The 20,435-nt window shown below is 35.6% G+C and overlaps 1 protein-coding gene across 6 annotated transcripts in view; it reads right to left on the bottom strand.

The window, feature by feature from the left end:
- LOC105465543 (sodium/potassium transporting ATPase interacting 2) overlaps positions 1–20,435 on the bottom strand; it is a 1,022,956-nt gene that overhangs the window by 868,260 nt on the left and 134,261 nt on the right. The window lies entirely within an intron of this gene.

The following is a 20,435-nucleotide window of genomic DNA, read 5'->3' as shown; positions in this document are numbered from 1 at the left end:
TCCCATCAACAGGATGAGGAACAAAAACCACAAACATCTCAATAGATGCAAAAAAGTTTGATAAAATTCAATATCCCTTCACGATAAAAACTCTCTACAAACTAGGCAATGAAAGAGCATACCTCAATATAGTGAAGACTACATGTGACAATCCACAGCTAACATTATACTGAATGTGGAAAAGCTGAAAGCCTTTCCTCTAACTAATCTGGAACAAGATAAGCAGGACCACTTTCACCACTCTTATTCAATATAGTACTGAAAGTTCTGGCAGGAGCAATCAAGCAAGAGAAAGAAAGAAAAGGCATCAAAATTTATGAAGAATAAGTCAATTTTTCCTTCCTTGAAGATGGTATTATCTCATATCCGGAAAAGCCTAAATATTTCACCAAAAAAATCTTAATCTGATAAATAAGTTCAGTGAAGTTGCAGGATATAAAATAAACATATAAAAATCAGTAGCATTTTCATACATCAGTAATGAACTAGCTGAGAAAAAATCAAGACGGCAATCTCATTTATAATAGTTACAAAATGAATCAAATACATAGGAGTAAAATCAACAAAGTGGGTGAAAGACCTCTATAAGAAAAACTATAAGATACTCAGGAAAGTTACTGAAGAGGACAGGAACAAATGGAAAGCCATACTATGCTCATGGATCAGAAGGATTAAAATTATTAAAATGACCATTCTGTCCAAAGCAATCTACAGATTCAATGAAATCCCTATTAAAGTACCAGTGCCATTTTTCACAGACATAGAAAAAAATAATTCTAATATTCATATGAAACCAAAAAAGACCCTGCATAGCCAAAGAAATCCTGAGCAAAAAGAACAAAGCTGGAGGCCTCCAACTACTACCTCACTCAAGTCAGGTAGTATGATGCCTGCAGCTTTGTTCTTTTGGAAAATATATTGCAAAGCTATAGTAACCAAAACAGGATGGTATTTGTATAAAAACAGGCATATAGACCAATGGAACAGAATAGAAAACACAGAAATAAATCAATGTGCTTATAGCCAACCGATTTTTGACAAAGGCATCAAGAACATACATTGTGGAAATTATACTCTCTTCAATAAATAGTGCTGAGAAAATTGGATATCCATATGCAGAAGAATGAACTGGACCCCTTTCTCTTACTATATCCAAAAACCAACTCAAGATGAATTAAAGACTTAAATGTGAGACCCAGAACAATAAAATGACTACAATAAAACATAATGGAAACACTTCAGGACATTGTACTAGGCAAATATTTTATGGCTAAGACCTGAAAAGCACAGGCAACAAAAGCAAAAATAGTCAAAGAGGACTATATTAAACTAAAAAGCTTCTGCACAGCAGAGGAAACAACCAAAAGAGAAAGAGAAAACCTGCAGAATGGGAGAAAATATCTGTAAACTACTCTTCTGAGAAAAGACTAATATCCAGAATATACAAGGAACTCAACTCAACAGCAAAAAAAAAAAAAAAAAAAAGAAAAAGAAAAAGAAAAAACAAAAAACAAATAATCCCATTAAAAATGGGCAAAGGATATGTATAGACATTTCTCAAATGAAGGCATGCAAATAGCCAACAGGTTTATGAAAACATGTTCAACATCACTAATCATTAGGGAAATGCAAAACAAAACCACAATGAGATATCATCTTACTCTAGCTAAAATTACTTTAATTAAAAAGACAACAAAATAAGAGATGCTGGAGAGGATGCTAGAAAAGGAAACTATATACACCACTGGTGGAACTGTAAATTAGTACAGCAATTATGGAAAAGAGTATGGAAATTTCTCAAAAAGCTAAAAATAGAACTACCATAGGATTCAGCTATCCCACTACTTCATGTTTATCCAATAGAAAATAAATCAGTTTATCAAACAGATACCTGCACTCCCATGTTTACTGCAGCACTATTCACAACAGCAAATATATAAAATCAACCTAAATGTCCATCAATAGACAAATGAATAAAGAAAATACGCTACATATACATAATGAAACACTATTCAGCCATAAGAAAAGAATGAAATCGGCCGGGCGCGGTGGCTCAAGCCTGTAATCCCAGCACTTTGGGAGGCCGAGACGGGCGGATCATGAGGTCAGGAGTTCGAGACCATCCTGGCTAACACGGTGAAACCCCGTCTCTACTAAAAAATACAAAAAACTAGCCGGGCGAGGTGGTGGGCGCCTGTTGTCCCGGCTACTCGGGAGGCTGAGGCAGAAGAATGGCGTAAAAACCCGGGAGGCAGAGCTTGCAGTGAGCTGAGATCCGGCCACTGCACTCCAGCCTGGGCGACACAGCGAGACTCTGTCTCAAAAAAAAAAAAAAGAAAAGAAAAGAATGAAATCATGTTGTCCTTTGCAGCAATATGCACAAAACTGGAAAATATTATGTTAAGTGAAATAAGCCAGGCATAGAAAGACAAATACCACATGTTCTCACTCATGTATGGAATTTTTAAAAAGTTGATTTCATGGAAGTAGACAATAGGAGATACCAGAGGCTGAAAAGGGTGTGTAGATGGTGAGGGTTTGTGAGAATTATAGAGAATTTGGTTAATGGGTACAAATATATAGTTAGACAGAAGAAATAGGTTTTAATGGTTTTTTTTGTTTGTTTGTTTTTGTTTTTGTTTTTGTTTTTGAGACGGAGTCTTGCTCTGTCTCCCAGGCTGGAGTGCGGTGGCGCGATGTCCACTCACTGCAAGCTCCGCCTCCCGGGTTCACGCCATTCTCCTGCCTCAGCCTCCCGTGTGGCTGGGACTACAGGCGCCCGCCACCGAGGTTTTAATGTTTGATAGCAGAGTAGGGTGACTATAGTTAACAGCAATCTATTGTATATTTAAAAATAGCTGTAACAGAGGACTTGAAATGTTCCCAGCATATAGAAATGATAAATACTCGAGATGATAGGTACTCAAAATACCATAACTTAATCACTGCACAGTCTATGCATGCAACAAAATATCACCTGTACCCCATAAATAGGTACAAATATTTGTATCAATAAAAAAACTTTAAAACACAAAGTCTTTAAAATCCATGTCTGTGGTTCTCTGGCTATGGCTAAAGAAAAGTAGGCAGTTCCAGACACAAGCTTTTAAGGCCCTAACAGGACTTTGGATCAAAGCTTTCTGCAACACAGGATATATTCTGGTGGTATATAGTATAGGGAGTGAGGGGAAGAAAAAGAAACAACATAGAGGCTTTGAGATGAAAGAATACAAGTTAATTTTACACAAATACACTATTTGAAATGGCATTTTCTCTCTCCCTAAATTCTTTTCACATAGCCTGGCTTTTTGTGGAAAAACAAGAAAACATATGTTCAGGTTAAGCTGTACGGGTTCATAGTCAGATCTAGAAAAAGTCCAAGTATTGTGTAAATGTTGATATCTATTAGTGATAACAAGCTTCCTAGACCACAGCCCTGATATGAAGACAAAGGGCTAAAATAACTGCATTATGCAGCCATTTATCTTTTTTCACATCAATCGTATCACTAATCCCTAAAGGCACTGTGGTTCCCACAGAAGAAAGGTGACCGCCACAGTACGACTCCCATCCTGTTCCTGAATGTAGGAAGCCAACCTTGGAGAAGTCAAACATACAAGAGCTCAGTAAAGACTCCAGCAGGAAAGGTCTTCCTTCCTGGGTATAACAATAATTAGAACCTCCAAGGCTGGTCCTTGAATGATCGTTTCCCAGTAGGGAGGGACGGCCAATCAATGGCTTTGATTGATGCCTCCACCTGATGTCTGTTCATGGGGTGATGCTCCACTGTCACCACAGGCCCCATGTGGCAGAGAACTCTCTTTTGTATGCCCAGGGCAGTGGTGCAGCTGTCTTAAACTTTTACAGTTTCCAAAATAAAAAAGCAGGGGGAAAGAAAGAAAATCAACCTTACAAATCTAAACATTTAGGCTCACGGAATTTATACATTTTACCGTATCACAGTATTACAGTATCAGACCTTGTTCTGCAGAGCTAGCAGCAAATCAGCAGGTTTGCCTCCTCAATTCCAGTTTTCTTTTGTATAATATAATCAATGACATAATCATCCAACATAATCTGACAGTTGATTTTTTAAAAAAGCAAATCATCTGAAAATGGTGAAAAGACTTCAAATTCCTTAAGGGAAACATGTTGTAAAATTTCCATGGTGATAATTTCATTAACACAGTGAGAGTTTTGAAGCTCCATGTAAAATTAGATTTAAAAATCAAAGTATAAATTTCAGTTAAACCACATTTACGTCATCATGCATATTGGAGCATATTACTTCAAATAAATATATTTATAGGCATTTTATGTAGTCAACATTTAAGAAACAAATGTACAAAACAATTTCAGAGAAATTAATGATGTGTGCCACCTAAATTGAAGACGTTCATTCTGAAAATCATTACTTAAATGTAAGGCTCTTTTTAATTCTAAGAGAAATAATTTACTGTGCTCACCAACGAAATTCCTCATTAACCTAGGAGAATAGAGCAGCATTGTGCAGCTGATAACCCTCCCTTTTTATTATGCAAATAAGACTATACAGGTGGTTACAGATTTTCAAATAACTGTTACTAATTATACATTATTCTCCAATGCCATAATAAAAATGGAATGAACTTGATATTGACATAAGGAAAACATTCAGTTTAAGGAAATGATACAGTATCAGAAACAGATGTTACTATAAATTACAGTCTAATAATTTAAGGATGAAATTGTGCTGAAGGCTCAGTCATCCATAGTGGATTTCTTTATGTCTTACCCAACAGGAATCAGGGTTAAAGGTTCTAAATATGGTTTAATCTCACTTGAATTATATCTGATTGAAAGTTGTAATTTGACACAATTGATGAATTTCCCAGAAATCCAATTGTTATGGAGAAATGGTACACTTGCAAGGGTAACTCATGGCAACACAAGTCATGAAGTTCGCTTGCTAAAACACAGAAAGGAGAAGGGAGTGAGTCAGCTTCACACATTAAAGCAGGATGTGCCAAGTGACAGTGGTCCTGGTGAGGCTGCCAAGTTGACTTCAGCATTACTGCCATATTTAGGAAACACCTGCTGGGACCACAGAGTACATGTTCATAATCACTCAGTCATTGAGAAAGAAGGTGCCAGGCCTAATTCTGAGGAACTTTAGAGGGCAATGCAGCCTGGATCTCACCTTCTTAACGGCCCTTAGATTTAAACTTTAATGTTGTCTCTATCTGAATTTTATGACACAGTCACAGACCCACTGACATGACAAATTGAAAGAGGTGTTCCTATTAAAATTCTTAATATACCACATCCTTCAGAAGAATATTAGACTTTTCTTCATTTTCCGATGCATCGAAGCTCAACAGTGGAAGTAACTGGACCAGTCTTAACCAGTTAGAGGCCTTGGTAAACCCAGAAACAGGAACTTGCAGACATTGATGAAAAAGCTCTACACTGTGCTAGGTTTAAAATATTGTCATGAATGCCAATATTAATAAGTAGGGAAGAAAACATTAGAGTTCAATGTGAGTGCCTTATCATCTTCAGCATTAATAATAGCTTCAATTTATGAACCGCCTCTATTTTTCCCTGACTTTATAACTGCATGAAATTATATAAAATATTATTCCTACATCTGGAAGTTTCCATACATAAAATCTACATAAGTCTGTGTGTACGTGTGTGTTGGGGGTGGGTAACATGTGACGGTTTCGAAAACACATTCAATAGTGCTCTTATCCCTTAGATATCAATCCCCCACAGGGTAAGGTGAAATGTTACCCAAATGGAGAGCTATGGCCTTAACCTAAGGCGTTCAGTGAAAGAGTTTTCAAAACAATGGTAAATAATCCTGGGAAGTTGCTACTGAGTAAACAGAAAGTCCAAGTCATTGCTACATCCTTTTTCTTAACCCCAAAGTAAACTCTCTAATTAAACAAGAGCTATATTTCTAAAGTTTCTCAAGTTTTTTCTCAAGTTTTATATTTTTCCATATCAAAGTGTCTGTCACTGAGAAGAGATAGGGTAGGTGTATGTTTCTTTTTTTAGGCATCAATAAACACAGGATGTGGAGTAAGGCTACAATTATCTGGATGATATTTAGCTCAAGGAGGGCTGGTCAGTAAGGATTTCCAAACATGAGCACAGGATTCCATGCACCTTCCTGAACTAGTTGAAGAATGAGGGACCAAAATAGAAGGCTACACATGAGGTGGGAATAGGGTACCAAAAGACAAAGGTAGGGGGTCAAGGGGAAAGCTGGTTTAGGGTTTCCTTTGAGAAAGTGAGACTAGGTCTAAAGTCTGATTAGGGGCTAAAGTGGGAATCTCATAATCTAGTTTAAGCCACAGGATCTGCCATTTGAAGGAGTGATTTTTATCCTAAATCTATCAAGGTGGGATGACAGAACTGGAATGAAGGCTGATGATGAGGCTAATTTGCTGCTTGCATCAGAAACTGAGAAAGGCACTCCAGAAGTGAAAAACCAAGGGAAGGTACAGTATTGAAGAAGAATAAAGGGCTGACACATCTTTTTTCTTTCCTTTAGGTCCAGCAATCTTTTAAAGAAATAAGAGTTATTCCCTAGGACTAGAGAGGGAACATCAAAGACTCCCTTTGGAATCAATTAATGCCTGCAAATAATATTTATCTAAAATCTCATTCAAGGATGTATGATTGGTAAATAGTTAAATTCAATGAGGACTAATAACACAACTCTGTGAACAGAGTGTTTGTGTTTGTTTGGTTTTTAACATTATTACAATATCACTAAGCATTTGGCAAATAAATTAAAATGGTATTATTAAGCTAAAGTGTTCTGATCCTTACAAAACATCTCCAAATTTGCTCTTCCAGTAGTTCAGCTGAATACCTAAAACAATGGAATATCCAAGGAGGTTGAGTATACATTAAAGTCTATTTTCAATGAAGTGGCAATGACTATTAAGCTCATGGTGACTTTTCATAGAAAAAGACTAGCAGTACAGTGTACTGACTATGAGTCAGATACTTTATATGTTATCTCCTAAAATCTTTCCAACAACCCATTGACATGGGTACTTACTTCTATTTTAAAAACTGGAAGACTGACTGAGGCTGCTTTTAAGAAGCATAGTCAAGAACTGAATCCAAGACTGCCTATGCCAAAGCAATGTCCCCTTTCCACAAGGAGATAAAGAATCACCTCCAGGAGAATACTAGTATTCTTAAAGATGATTTTATCACATCTTTGCAACGACAGTTTTCCTAAAGGACTCAAATAACAATGCAAGTCCTCAGTAAAATTTTTTGAAACAGTAACTTACTATTTAGGGTGAAAACAAGCTGTATATATCTGTCCTAATATTCAAGTATTTGAGGAAAGAGTAATAGGCATATTTAATAGGTGATAAGCACCTTAGAAAGATCTAGCTGTATTGTACATACTTACCATTTACAGCTCAGAGATAACCATAGGTTCTTTTATAAGCCCAGTGACTGTAAACCTATTATAATACTTTATCAACTGCATTCCTTTCCAACTACCCTTGATAGAAACGTGTAATTATTAAAACTATCAACGTAAATGCATTTGAATTAAAACAAACCACACTGTAAATTTTATGGCAATAAGTTTTGTAATGCACATGGGACTGAATAATATGCTGTAAATTGACTGCTTTAAGAGAGAAAATATAGCTTATAACACAGCAGCTAAAACCTAATAATCGTTTAGTAAGAGTACTTGACTCAATTATTGTATAAATAAGCACTCCTGCAGGAATGAACTGAGTTGTGGTTACAATGAAATCTTAAATTAAAAGTGAGGCCTTTAAAACAGATGCCAACTATTGTGAAGCTATTGAGAAGGTTTATTAATTTAAATCATGGCTCATAGGATTATGTTTAAGAAGCCAGTCTTCCATGATGACAAGTCACACCTTGAAATTGCCTTCATAGTCATGAAACCCTAGAGCTATCCAAGACCCTGAGCTGTCCTTCAGCTTTGGCCAACAAAAATATCAGCAAAGAGTACCGCTCGCATTCCACCTGCAGCATAGTCTAAATGAAGGTAAATAAGGCATTCATGCAAGAAATTAACACATGGCAGAAAATAATACTGAGCTCCAGGGTAAAATTCAGTCTTGTGTCAAAGTAAAAATCAATGAATATAACTTAAGAATATAAAATCTCCAACAGTACCTCGTTAGTGTAATGTAGAACTTTACTCCAGGGACCATTTTTTAAAAAGCACTTATTTTAATTTTATCATGCTCTTAAACAAATTCTTCAATGTCTACAACTATATGCAGGAAAACTCTTTAACTCTTTTACTTAATTATTACATCTCAGTATTATGTATGATTCTATTAGTATTAGTCATTGGTTTGGTTATTCATATTCTGCTGACTTAAAATGTAAATGAACATTATGTTCCAATATGCTCAATTTTCATTCCATTTCATAAAGGAAAAAATAATTTCTCATGTGCTCCTCAGTAATAAATTTTAGACTACGAAACCATTGGGACAACTGTTCTTAGGACTCATCAGCAATATGTAAAAAATAAAGTGATCTAATTTTAGATACACACATAAAATGATGATGCTCGCAAAAGTCAACTAGCTATTTAATAATGCTGCATCTTTAGAGTGCTACACACTAGCTATTTTATAGCTATTTCTGATGCTTTGGGAGTGGATTGCAGAACCACAGAGTATAAAGTCAAGTCAAACTGAAGCTGAAGACCAAGGATAGAATCTGCAGAGAAGGGATTGGGAAAAAAAGAGGTGGCACACCGCAATAATTTATGGGTGCATGCCTAAAGTATGACAGGAAAGGGAAGAATTGAGGCAATGGATACAAAAGCCAATCGTGGGGAATTTCTCATACATCTTTTATCCAGGCTTCTTTCTGAACTCTGAAGCAGAGCAACAAATGCTTGGAGATCCTATTCCTGGAAGTTATGCATGTAACAGCAGGGCAGATGAACTGTTTTGCTTGATGCTACTGTGCTGATTATAATATTTGTGTTTGAAATACCTTCTTCAAAACTATTTTATATGTTTATATACATAGTCGTGCACCACAAAATGATGTTTAAGTCAACGACATATATATGATGGTGATACCGTAAGATTATAATGGGGCTGAAAATTTTCTATCAACACCATCATAACATAGGAGTGCGAGGCATTACTCATGTGTTTGTGGAATACTGTGGTAAACAAATCTGTGCTGCCATGGGATAAAAATAAAACAAATACAATTATGTACAGTATATATAACACTCGATTATGATAATAAATGGCTATATGACTGGTTTACCTATTTACTATAATTTATTATAATTTTAGAGTGTACCCTTTCCACTAATAAAAAAAAAAATGAAGTATAAAACAGCATCAAGCAGGTCTTTCAGGAAGAATCCCAGAAGGCAATGTTATCAGGGCTGACTTGTTATCTGCTCCACGTTATTGCCCCTGAAGACCTTCCAGTGGTTTAAGATGTAAAGGTGGAGGACAGTGCTATTGGTGGCCCTGACCCTGGATAGGCCTAGGCTAATGTGTGGGTTTGTGTCTTTGTTTTTAACAACAAAAGTTTAAAAAGTAAAAAAATAAAAATAAAAATTTAAAAATAGCAAAACGCTTATAAATTAAGCACATAAAGGAATAAAAATTTTGTACAGCTGTACAGTGTGTATTTCAAGCTAAACATTATTACAAAAGAATCAAAAGTTTAAAAACATGAAAAATTTTATAAAGTAAAAATATTACAGTAAGCTAAGGTTATTTTATTATTGAAGAATGAAAAATATTTTTCAACAAATTTAGTGCAGCCAAAGTGTACAGTGTTTATAAAATCTGAGTGTACAGTAATGTCCTAGGCCTTCGCATTCATTCACCACTCACTCACCCACTCAAAGCAACTTTCAGTCCTGCAAGCTCCATTCATGGCAAATGCTCTATACGGATGTACCATTTTAATCTTTTATATCGCATTTTTACCTGTACCTTTTCTGTGTTTAGATGTTTGGATACATGATACATACTTATCTTTGTGTTACAAGTGCCTACAATACAGTAACATGCTGTACAGGCAGGCTTGTAGCCTGGGAGCAAAATGCTATATCATATGCTCCAGATGTGTAGTAAGCTGTACCATCTAGGTTTGTGTAAGTACTCTCTATGATGTTCACACAATGACAAAATCACGTAACAACACATTTCTCAATCCCTGTCATTAAATGAGGCATGATATATCTACACACACACACCCACACACACAAACCAAACACACATATAAAATCCATATAAGTGGAGTTCATTCAGAGCAGGGTTTATGTGATTTTTTTGTGCTTTAATTGTTTTTGTATGATTGTAGCCAACAGTGATTAGCCTGGCTGACGAAACTGGAACTTCGTCTCACGAGCAGCAGATTCCTAGCACTCTCAGCCAACAGCATTCCACATCCATATCCTTGGTCAAATAATTTTTAAATGTTTGTTTCTCTCACTATTATATCCCTTTCTGCCACTAATTTAGGAGTCTGGTTAGGAGTCTGGGCCCATAAATGACTGACAAATAGAGGCTAGACCTGCTACCAGAAAACAAAGAAACTGCCTATCACTGGGTTTCAGAATGCCTATGTTAAGAAAACTCCCGTTTTCTTCTTGCAAATGGTTGAACAAAAATTAAGTAACAATCTTCAAGGAGTTTAGGATTGGTAGAAGACCTCTGTCATTGTGGAGAGCACCACTGACTTCACTGGAACCTGGAAGACTGGGCTGGGATAACACATACTTGCAATAACTGGGAGGGAAAAAAAAAAAAAAAAAAAAAAAAAAACATGGCTGGAGGAATCATGACTTGAAAAACTGGAGATGGAATAGCATAATTGGGTATGAAGAATACATCTTCATAGGAACTAAGGCAGCATTTTCAAACTGTAGGTTCTGATCTATTTATTAATGGGTCAAAAAATCAGTTTTGTGAATCATAACTTTTTTGTTTTCAGTAAGCAATAGTAAAAAATTGAATATGATAGAAAACATCAGAGTGTATTATTCCCAGTAAACTACCGGCCATATGATTTTTTCTTCATTTATAATTTATGCATTGGTGGTCATACATATGTATCTATCCATGAGTCACATTTTACAATGAATGAAAGTCAGCAGCTTAAGCAGAAACTACCACAAGTATTACTAGTTAGTATCTCCGTTTTGTGGAATGTACTGCCCAGAGTAAATGGGTTATGAGGATACGTAAATGGGTCCACTGGTGTTACAAATCTCAATTTGAAGACTGTGCCGGGTAAGGAATTAGTTTGCCTGCATATATTAACACCTGGTATGTCTATTGAATACTGAGCCCCTGTGTGCTAAGTGCCACCTGCACTCTCTGCAGCTATCTTTACTTTGGGGCTCCAGTTCAGTTTCCTGATTGGCACTCTATGAATTCATTAAAATTAGAGACTTATTCAGAACCCCAAGCCTCTTGGTTGGAGTCTTAACATTGTGTCTAGATCCTTCCAAAGTCTTGCTTCCATTTTCTAGATCCTTTTACTTCTACTTCTAAAGTCTGACTCATAATCTGTTCGAAAATCAACTACAGCTATAATGTCTCCTGGCATCCTAAAATCATTGCCTGATTCTTAAAATCTCCTTTTGCCTTACTTATCTTAGTCACCACAGTTTTATTTCCTGACAGATAGGGCTGGACTTCACCATGCTCTTTGAATATTCTAGGCAAGATTAATGACTGTTCCTTAAGAACTAACCCACCATATGGATGAATTCTGCATAGCAAAGTTCACTGTTCCTTCACAAACATATACTCCTTAATTCCTAATATATTCAACAGAGTCTGTCTGGGTTAACCAGTCTAACTTTCCATGATTCTATAGATGGACTCTCTCTCCCATCCTTTATCAAGTAGGATTGCAACAGTCAATAAATGCAGGCCATTCTCAAAAAATTATACACACACACACACACACACACACACACATATATATGTATAATGTGTGTGTGTGTGTGTATATATATATATATACACACACACAGAACTGTCCTGGTAAATTAGTTCTGGTCTCATGGCAATTGCAAATTGTTCTATCTCTAGCCACTTGACTGAGGAATTGTAAAGGCAATCACAGTGAAACATGAAGTGTTCAAATAAACTTCTAAGAAGTCAAAACAATTTTTAAGTATGTTTTCATGGCATCTTCCCTTCCCTTTTTTAAATCTATTCCCCTAGTGTTTAAAATGAGCTTATTCAATTCTAAGCCATGAAATCTTATTTAGTAATGCATTAGGCTGCAAGTGACAGAAAATTCAGTTAGTAGTAGGTTAAACAAATAGAGTTTTGTTTTTCTCACCAAAGAAAACTGGATGGAGGTAGGTGGCTGCTATTAGTGGTTCAGCAATTCAAACACATCAGGACTTAGATTTCAGGGATTCTCTTGGCCTTTTCGTGTGCTTGTTTCCACATGAAGCTGTGTGCATCAGATTCATGTTCAAGGCCCAAGAGGAGCAAGGGAGCAGAAAGGACACTGCTGGCTACAACTGACTCCATTCATAATGAAAACAAACACCTTTCAAGAAACTCTTGGAGCAGCCTGAAGGGAGCACATGGACATCCACAGCTACAAAGAAGGCTGTTAAATTGAGGAAAAGTACTGTCAAGATTAACTGAGATAGATAATAATCCATTGCTTGTTCTGCTCACACTGATATCCCAAACAAATTGGGCTCTATTAAGAATGAGGGCAGGGAAAATGGGCATCAAGTCAGGAATGAGCAGAGTTTACCACTGCAGGCTATCTCTAGCTATGTAGTCAATGGCTCAGAGGAATGCAGATATTTGCTATTATTTTTCATAAATGGTTGAGTCCTTAATGTGGAATTTAAGATATCACCACATATTTATTGATCTTTAAGTAATGACGAAGCAATTTATAGAAAATGTCATTCTTGTCTTCAAATGCAGTGGTGCACTCTCAGTGTTTTTATTATGTAAACTGGAACAAATAAGTGTCAATGCATGGGCTCAATCTCAAGTTTTAAAAGAAAGCATTCAAATTTCAGAAGAGTAAATGGAAGATGACTGTACTTGGCATAGGGGTACCTGGAGTCCATTTCCAATCGTGCTTCTCATGAACAGAGAAGTCCTGAACAAATCAAAATCTTTTCTAGAAATCAAGACACATCCAATGAGTTAAGGTGAATTTAGTGATAAATTTACTCTAACTCAAAGTATGGTTTTAACTTTGCAGAGCAGAAGAGGTGATTCCTGAGGTATGAGGCAGAGACTAGACTTGGGGCTTCTTAAGGTTCATATACCTATTACGTTGAAATATCCTTAATAACACACATTTCCAAAAACTTAATAGCAGAACAGCAACTCTTTTTGTGGTGGTGGTGGTGGTGGTTTGCTGCTCCTAGATTTTTGGAGCTGGCTGCTATTTTTTAAGTGTAACAGTGTACAGTAGTCACAGACCTAATTGTTTTTTCTCTAGAACTTAACAGGGAATAATTAAGTTTTGGTTTTACTTATGGCCAGACTTCAGTAATGAATGCCTATTTTTATTGAAGAGGTTTACATTTCACAAAAACTGCTGGATCGGTTCAGACCAAGAGTATTCCCACTAGAATATTAGTATTGAACACCATGTACTGTAATACTAATTCATTTTGTTATCCTGTCTTTTGTTGACTGGATGATCATTCCATAAATTGCTCATGCAATTTGTGGAGGTAAATCATAAAATTTAGTGGCACACAAATAAGAACACTTTAGCATAATCAGCCCTAACATCAAAAGTCTTGTTTAGTTCCTGCCAATTAACCAAAATATTTCATTTTGTCTTCATTTAAACAGTTAATACATTATCTTTATATTATTACTCCTCTTCATTTTGATCTTTTTTAAATTATAGCATATTATAGATATATAACTTTTGTTTTATGCCTGTCAGCATTTTATTTTAGGGCTGCTTTCTTCCTGTGGCATCTTTTCATTGACACTGCAGATATTTCCATGTAGAAATTTTTCTTTTCCTTTAGATTCTGTTCTTAAAATGTATTATGCATTTTGTCCCACATCTCGATATATAAAAGCAATAATAGGAGTAATTAATGTTTTGCCATTTTACTTCTAGTTTATGCAGAATAGTCATTTGATTATCAAACCCATCCAGGGTCTGCAATTAGACCCAGTTCCGCAGCTGCTCTCTTCTCTTTTCCTATAATGCATGTTCCTTTCTTTGGAGCTGTTGTTTTCCAATGTGTGTCATGCACAATGCTCAGAATGCATCTTCAAAATAAATGTGGTTTCTCTTTCTATCTTCAAGGCCAAAATGAAGAGACACTGTATTGAGCTTTTCAGAATTAAAGTGGCACTTTTAGTGCCCATTTTTTTGGTAATAGTGGATGCAGTCAGCAGCTTTGTCAATTTGGTTGTCACTGTCACTCTAGGCTTTCCAGATGTTCAAGTGCAGAAGTGTCATGAAACACCATGGCAAGGATGCATTTCTTTTTATTCTTTTTCTTGTTTATTTTTCTCCCTAAAGAAAGAGTGAACAAAAGAATAGCCATGGCAAGTATGGCTATTCACCGATCTCTTTAAATGGCCTAAGAGAAAAGCACAAAAGAACTTCCAGAATACTTTTAGTGATTATTAATATAAATGTAGCACAGTTTCCACGGTTGGAAAATTAAATTTTAATATTTGAATTAGACAATGATCCTGTATTAACTCTGTTAGAACTTAAAGACCTTTTGTGTATATGATTAAATGACATTAAATAACTGATATAAAAAGATTAAATTTATTTTTCTAAAATTAGTATAGTATTGGAACATATTTATCTTTTTAAAGAAATCTTTTTTTCATAACACTTAATAAGATTTCCATTAGCACTAAGCCTTAATCAAATATACTCCTACACTTAACACATTCAAAAAGTTATAAAATACCATTTGGAGCTGGAAGAGGGTCTTATAAATTATCGAGATATACTGATAGTTTATAAAAAATGTGATGACTTTAATTAACATATTGTAAGAATATCACATGCATGCACATTGGTGTGTTTGGGAGAAACATATTACTTTCTAATTTCACTTTATAAATTAATGGCTTTGACAGTCATGACAGACACTGTAAGTCAAACACTTGGATAACACCTCATAATTTCACACCTCCCCAAGAAAGATATTTTTGTGTAAGGTCACTCTACATTGCCACTTGTTTTCAACAAAAAACAAGAAAGATTAAATACATAAATATGTTTATTTATTTATTTTAAAATATATTTATTTACTATATATTTTAAATAAATATATATATTTATTTAATATACTTAGTAAATAAATATATATTTACTTAATATATTTATTTAATATATATTTTTAATATATATATTTATTTAATATAAACTTTTTAATAAATATATATTTATTTAATATATTTATTTCATATATATGAAATATCTATGTATTTCAAATATATACCTTGAAATATATATGATATGTATTTCAAATATATCTGTCTGGTTACAAATTAAGTTTACAGATGTCAGTCTGGTAAAGTTACCTTTTTATTCACTGAAGAGAGCTTCTTCATTTTGTTTGAAAATTCTGTCTTTGGCCGGGCGCGGTGGCTCAAGCCTGTAATCCCAGCACTTTGGGAGGCTGAGACGGGCGGATCACGAGGTCAGGAGATCGAGACCATCCAGGCTAACACGGTGAAACCCCGTCTCTACTAAAAAAATACAAAAAACTAGCCCGGCAAGGTGGTGGGCGCCTGTAGTCCCAGCTACTCGGGAGGCTGAGGCAGGAGAATGGTGTAAACCCGGGAGGCGGAGCTTGCAGTGAGCTGAGATCTGGGCACTGCACTCCAGCCTGGGCGACAGAGCGAGACTCCGTCTCAAAAAAATAAATAAAGAAAGAAAGAAAGAAAGAAAATTCTGTCTTTTAGGAAAACTACTCAAACGACTCATTTGCAAAGGGAAAAAATGTAGAAAATAAATTTTACAAGTTTTATAGAGACTTGTAACAGCACAGCTAAGGCATCACATTTCAGATGAATTTTACTAATTTTATTTAAATTTCAGAAATTAAATAATTTTAAAAGCACTATCACGGTGACTGGCCAAAAATAAATTTTGAATGTAAATTCTTTCCTGAAAAGTGCTGTGGTCCAATCAAATTGGGAAATAGAAGCCAGCTTATTTTTTAGAGTTATTTATTCCTTAAGATTTTCTAGGAACTATCATAATTCTTAGATCCTAGCATGGCCATTTTAAGCCTCAACAGAATACCAAGTACTAAGGAAACCCTGAGTCTAGTGAGGAAGAAAGAACATGCACATAAAAGAATAAGTAATGGCACACTACAGAATAGTGTGCATAAAATAAATGGTCTAGAACCTAAGTCCTATAAAAACTGAGGAAAAGGAGGATTCACTGTGGGCTGGAGTAGTGGGGGAAGGTTTTACGGAGGACTTAGGCTTTGATATGTGTTTGAGAGAAATGATAGTATAATTCCCATAAGTAGTAAGTAGAGAATGAGCACTGAAATTGAGGATAACGGCATGAGCATCACAGGGTGGACTGAAACACAAAATATAACCAGAGACATCAAATAATTCTATGGAATCACAGGCAAGGGCTCAAAGTAGAGAGTAATGTGATAAAATTAAGCAAGTAGTTAAGGAATTGATTATAAAGATCTTCTAATGCTAGCCTAAGAGATTATAGACTTTTATATCAGTTCATAAAATCACTTGTGAAGTTGTTGTTGCAGTAATTGTTGTTGATTTCAGATACATATGTCTAGACCTCTTCCTGGAGACTGTGATTAATAGAGGCTGAGGCTGGAGACTATTTTTTAAAAGACCCATAGAAACAGTGGTGGCTTCATGGGCATTCAGACTGTGCCATCTCCCAAAGCCCCATGTTTGGCTTAATACTCTCCAGTAGCCGTCACGAAATTCTTAATAATTTTATCAGCAATTTTGTCTGCTGCCATTCCTTATTACTCTATTCACATGTAGAGTTAAAATGATCCTTGAGCACTGAATTCCAGAGAGTCCAAAATACATGGGAGTTCAGCAAGACTCAAAGTGAGTACAAGGTAAGGGCTGAGCCTATGATTGGGTAAATGGGGGTGCTGACAACCCGCAACAGGCCAAGCTTTCTGCTTGAACCAGAATTGCACTGACGGTAGAAAGGAGGCAATGGCATTCTCAGTGAAAGAAGTGACCAAGGAACCTTGTCATATCCTTTCTTGCTCACACTACTTTTCTGTATCAGCCAACTGAAAATAACACAGAAGGAAAGAGAAAGACAAAGGAACCCGTAGTTCCTTTGCTTTGCAGTCTTCTTTATCTGCAAGGTAAGTTAATGTGTTGGTAAATGAGACCAAAGCAAAAAATTAAATAAAATCAGTTGAGATAGTTTTGTGCAACATTTCCACTGCTCTGGCAAGAGAGAAATATATATGTATGCGTGCATAAGCTACAAAATATATACTGGGTAACATTAGTGTTTATGCAAATAAGTTAAGTGGTCTTATTTGCATTTGGAATGGTCACTACAAAATATAGAGATGAATCGTAAAATATATGCTAACAACTTAAAATTTAAATTTTTCTTAATGCAACATTAAATACAAATTTTAAACAAAACACCATGACAAGTTGAGTGAAAGGCCATGGAAAATCAGGAAAGTTTAAATATTTTAGTTCCTTTAATGATACTTTTTTTCTGCTTTTGAACAAGGGGTCCCATATTTTCATTTCTCACTGGGCCCTGCAAATTATGTAGCTGGCCCTGACAGGTAATTGTGATGATCAGGGCTAAGAATTGCTGATGTTGGTAACAGAGAGACACTAAAGTATTTTGAGGAGGAAGGTATTTTGTGAGGTTTAATTCATAGAGAGCTGATGGAAGTAAGTAAAATAAATGTAGGGAGATCTGTAGGAAATGTTTATAGCAAACTGGTGAGAAATGAAGACCTTCACCAGAGTGGTGCAAAGGGAAGACAGGAGAAAGAAAATAATTAGAGGAAAAGAAAACCTAATGAAAGCCCTGGTGACTCAAAATGGAAGGAAAATGAGAAGGAGAAATTAAAAAAAGAAAAAATCCCCAAATGTTAAAACCTGGGTGACTGGCTAACAACAATGCTCTCAAGAAAGAAAATGTCAAAGGTCTCCACTCTACACGTGTTGATTTGCAAATGGAAGAGAGTCATTGAAGAGTAATTCTTCATTGACCTACTGGATGCTGCAGGAGAAGTGAAGGGAAATCTGGCTGCTGTCATGGACATTCAGGGTCTCACTGGAATTAAATAAAATCTCTGAAGGAACGAGAAGAGAGAAAAGGCAAGCCACAAATGCAAAAGCCTTAATCACTTACCACAGCTTAGGAAGCAGGGGGAAAAGAGCAGCCAGTACTTGTGATGGAGATGGAGCAGCCAAACTTATGCAGAGAGCTATGATAGCAACCCTCAGGGAGAGTATGCTGGAAGATGATGCATTTAAGAAATGAGTAGAACACTGTTGTATGCCACAGAGCAGAGAGTGAAAAATGATAAAAGTGTTTTGAATTTTTAAGTATATATTCTTGAGTGACCTTGGAGGAAGCAATTTCAGGAGTAGCTTTTCAGATATTGTCAAACTAGAGAGAGTTTCAAGATTGAGTGGGTGATGATAAAATGAAGGCTGCAAGTGTACTGCTCATTTTTAAGATGTGCGTTGCGTTGGGCAGAGTGAAGTAATATAGAAGAGAGGTGAGCAGGGTTAGTAGATCGAATGAAATTTATTCAAGATAAATGAAAGAACATCTAAAATGAGTATTTATGTTTTTACTGTTCTCTTAATTTTTATATTATTTTCATAGACTACCTAAAATCCTTTGAATATTCAAAGGACAGATAAATGAATGGAAGAAGGGATAAAAGAAAAAAACTGATGAAGCATGAAGAAATGTATAGTCTCTCACTTATCCAATAGTACTCATCTGCTATGTTTACGGTACATTGAGAGAAAATAAGGATAAAAATACATGTGCTGCCCTCAGTGAGTTTAGAGTAGGGGATATACTTAAAGTTCCACTGTTAACTATCAATCTGAATCTAGCAAATATCATAATAAAATGAAGAAATAAATAAGCCAAATATTTATTTTAAATCTTAATTTTCAAGAGTATCACATACATTTTTCAGTGGAGAGTAAGAAATGGAAGATTCTGGAAAGGTTACTCAGGGACAGTGTCAGAAAGGGTAAAAAAAGGGACCAAGAATTAAATACTGATACCGCTTCCTCAAAGACCAGCAGGAGGGAGAGAAGAACACAAGAAACTATAGAGCTATGTAAATGAGAAGAAGACACAATATTGAACCGTTTCAGATGAGGGAACTCAGGCCAGAAAGCCTTGATGTTCTTGGTGAGTTAAGAGGTAACCTCACCTACTGAGAAAGAAGGTAAGAACATCTGTGAGAGCCTCTACAAAGAAAAGATCAATAGGACTTCTGACTGACTCCATGTATTTGCACTGCCTGAACACCTGCCCCCCTTTATCGCAGGCAAAATACAGCTAGTTATTTTTAAGAGTTCATTTTCCTCCTGAAATCACCCGAGATTATGACTGTCTAGAATAATCATCCTTCTTCCTGAATTTCTATTATTCGTATAACTTGTTCCACATTCCCCATGTTATTGTATACTGCTCTGCTTAGTTCTCTAGTTGTTTTTCATTTAGTCCTACCTGTGCTTGACTTGAGACTCCTCAAGGACAAGGAGGGACATCTTATACTTACCCTGTATCTTTCCAAATGTCTGCACAGTAGTCTTTTAACAAACATTTCCCTATTGGCTGAAGAGGAGGAAGAAGTATTACAAACACATGTCAGAGGAAGATTCCTCTCTCCTCTATTATTCTAGGGGATTTGTTATACTATTAAATTGTGTATCTAATATATAATCTGTACAAAACAAGGTACCATAGCAGTAATGTTTGTAGAATTCAAAACGCATACTTCATATTTAAAGGTGATTATTCATCTCACTAGTTGTCAGGAATTTCAAAAACATTATCCTTTAAGTTGTATACTAGATTACAGGAGCAGAGTCAGGACTAATAACTCCATATGCAGTATAATCAAGAAAGGCAAGATTATCATATGTTCTATCGCCAGTGCTACTGTTAGTTCTGTAAACACAAAGCAAAGATGGAGAAAAGTAGATTAAATAATTATGTAATCTGAAAAATTCCAACTAAATCCTACTCTGGCTACGTCTACACCATAAAATGTACCAATAAGTCTGGCTGAAAATATATTTTTTTTAAAAGCCCAATAATTGAAGGTTTGCCCTTAATTATCAGTAAAACAATATCAATTTGCATTTTATTTAAAAGTATAAGCTGGTACTTGGGAAGGATTAACTGCTGACTGT

Source organism: Macaca nemestrina, chromosome 5, assembly GCF_043159975.1.
Source record: "Macaca nemestrina isolate mMacNem1 chromosome 5, mMacNem.hap1, whole genome shotgun sequence".
In the NCBI taxonomy this organism is placed as follows: Eukaryota; Metazoa; Chordata; class Mammalia; order Primates; family Cercopithecidae; genus Macaca; species Macaca nemestrina.
The sequence above is the reverse complement of the archived record's forward strand: the minus strand, read 5'-3'. Positions and strand labels throughout refer to the sequence as shown.